Below are 3,292 nucleotides of genomic sequence, written 5' to 3'. Positions count from 1 at the left end.
ATAACTAGTTGTGCTGAATAATCATTGACACGAATAATTTTGACTTAGATTTTTCTCATATGCACATTCAGCTTAGTACGGCGGGGAAATGAAGTGAGTATACCAACAATTTTAGTGTCTTTAATACAACTGTTTAAACATCACTTAATAAGCTCAATCCTTATTATGAAGATCTGCTAATTCTCTCGGGAAAAAATGTCCAAAATTTCATGCGAACCTCACTTTGGTTCACAATTAAGAGCTTGTTAGTTAGGATTAGGGATGAATCGATACAAGTAAATCCAAGTACATACTCGATACTTTTCTCAATTTACCAAGAAGTATTTTTGTACTCGATACTTTTTACTGCGATCCAAGTAGCTATCGAAAAAAAGTGCTTGTATCGGAAGCTCAAAACTTATTATGCTTCAGCATCTTCTTTGAAAAGCAACCCATTAGAGGAATTGGAAGATATGCGCAATACATTTCCGCAGCTATATCGAGCCCTAACCGCCAAAATAACGTAAGCGACATTTTTTTCAAAATTTCCTTTTTGATGCAGAAATGTATCTAGATGCTCTAGTAATATTTCTGCATCAAAAACAAAATTTTGAAACAAATGTCGCTTACGTTATTTTGGCGGTTAGGGCTCGATATAAGCAAGCCCATCTAAACATAACGGTTGTTGGGTCATCTGTCCCTTGCGAGAGGCTTTTCTCAAAAACAAATACAACTGTATCAATATCTCGAAACCGCCTTTCACGAAAACACTTGGAAATGTTGATGTTTTTGGGAAATATAACAAAAAAGGAGTTATTTTCTTAAAATTATTTTATATGCAAGAACTTGATCCATTTATCTTGTAAAAATGTATTATATTGTTTTTGAAGTCAAATACTTTACAAAAATAATTGTTGTCTTAAATTTTTTTTACGAAAAAATATTAAAAGGTTATTAATCTTGTAAAAATGCATATTTTTTGTGAAAAAAATACGATTACTTTGAAAAATATGCAAAATCGCAGTCTATGTACAAGTACTCGATACCTTTTCGATACTGAGTAGGTATCGATACCTTTTTTGATACAAGTACAAGTACTGATTTGAGTAATACCTTGATCGATTTATCCCTAGTTAGGATATGCCAGCTTAGGATGACGGTGAGGAACTGCGAGCCCAAGTTTGATAAAAATAGGACTTTATTAAGTCTCTCGAAGCTTTCGAAACGAAGAGAAAATCGAAAGCGTCGAACACTTTCTCCGCCCCGTCCGGAATTGAAGGGATGCAAGAAACGATGTCTTCATAAGCACTTTTTCGATTTGCTTTCGGATTTCAGCTCGTCAAAAATCTAAGACATTCAACTATTTATAACTAAATAAAAATAATTGGTGCTATTTATTTCTAGAAATACGGTTGACATCTAGCCCAACGTTATCATCAGCATCTGAATGAAGACAGCCAGTGGAACCTCAATTATGGCTGTGCTTGGACCAAGAATCTTACAACTTTCTCACAGGGCCATCTTGACACAGTAAGTGTTGAACTGCTTGTTGTTCGTTTTCATCACTAAAATGCCTACAGTAGTGGCTGCAGGTAATGAGATTCATGCATAAAAAAACGCGTGCCGGCTAGCAGATTAAGCGGCTTCTGGAATACTTTCTTTAGATGCTGCGGCAAAGGTCACTTGTTATACTTGACAGATATATGTATGTATTTATGTACTTTTTTGAGGACTTGGTGGTCTACGGGAAATAATAGCAATAGCTTTCGTATATTTAATAAGGTAGAAGGAATTGTCCCGGCACCTTAACCAGCCAAAAAAATCGTTTCCACCTTTCTGGTCTAGAACGCGATACATTCATATTTTTGTACTTATATTTCTGAGGTACTTCAACGTCTTCCTTAAATTGCAGAAAGTTTTTGTTTTGTGATTTTTTTTTAATTTTTTCCCCTTAATGCTCTTACTATTTTCGCTGGTGTTCTCACCAGTCATCCAAGTAAGCAGGCCAGCGACTTTATTGGTTAGTTCATTTGCGGTTTAGTTCAGGTGCTTGCGGTAAGCGGCTTAAACGCTGACACGCGAGACGTGTGTGTGGAAAATATGGTCCCAAAATGAGACAAATAGCCGACAGACACGATCAAGCTAACTCCGGCCTTAAAACTTAAATTCCATCAGAAGTTCGAAAAGTTATTTAAGTATTTCTCAAAGTTCTCTGCAAGAACAAAACATATTTCAAAGCTGTCAATGCGGAATTGTACTTATTACTGTCTGTCTCTTGCCTTCCATTGTTTCTTTTAACTTTATTGTTGTGGTCAATTCACACGTGATTCAACTGGCAAGCCGAGATTTAAGTCAACAATGGGGGCTTAAGATATATGCACATATGTATATACAAATGCAGAGGTTTACATACGAGTACATTTACAAGTAAGCCTTTAAACACGCATTTCTCGCCGGTGCGCCTTGAGTCAGCAAGCAATTACTTACAACAACAACGCACAAAAGATACTCCTAATAAAAACATTGCCTTGTCACAATCAAAACAATTTTATGTTTGTTTCTGATGCCGTATTCATATTCTGATCGGATTGACGTATATTCATACATACATAAGTACATATTTTATGAGGTGTGATATGTTGGTGTTGAATTTGGATTTGTTTTGATTTCGATTCGCTGCATTAATTGACAAGTCTGTGCCTCGTTTGGCGTAAAGAGTTGTATAGGTGAGTGCGACCGCTAAGCGTCGGATTATGGCTGTGTTTATTGCGCGCTTCATATTATTATGGTTTGTTGTTACTGCGGCAAATGTTGATGTCATTGTTATGCCTATTTTGTTGTTATTGCCGGCAGCGCTGAAGCGTGGGTGTCGCACGAAAAATTAATACTTATTTATGTATGTAGATACATATATTGATGTTGGTTCAATAAGTAGTAATTATAAATCTTGTGAATGTGGGGCGTGTAATTGGACGCACAGGCGAAGATAAATACTTAGAAAATTAATTAAAATAAATAAACTCGCTTCAGGCTATAAAGATTCTGAGAGTACTTTATGTGTGTGTGTATGTATTTTAAACCCCATCCAAGAAATTTTGTGGTCGTTAAAAACATAATAAAACCTATACTCAATAATAAATAAAATGAAATAAAATAAAATAAAATATAATATAATATAATATAATATAATATAATAAAAGAAAATAAAATAGAATAAAACAAAATGAAATAAAATAAAATGAAATAAAATAAAATAAAATGAAATAAAATAAAATAAAATAAAATAAAATAAAATAAAATAAAATAAAATAAA

The sequence above is a fragment of the Rhagoletis pomonella genome, unplaced genomic scaffold (genome assembly GCF_013731165.1).
Source record: "Rhagoletis pomonella isolate Grant_MI unplaced genomic scaffold, Rhpom_1.0 Rhpom_scaffold_00005, whole genome shotgun sequence".
Taxonomy (NCBI): domain Eukaryota; kingdom Metazoa; phylum Arthropoda; class Insecta; order Diptera; family Tephritidae; genus Rhagoletis; species Rhagoletis pomonella.
This window is presented reverse-complemented; position numbering follows the sequence as displayed.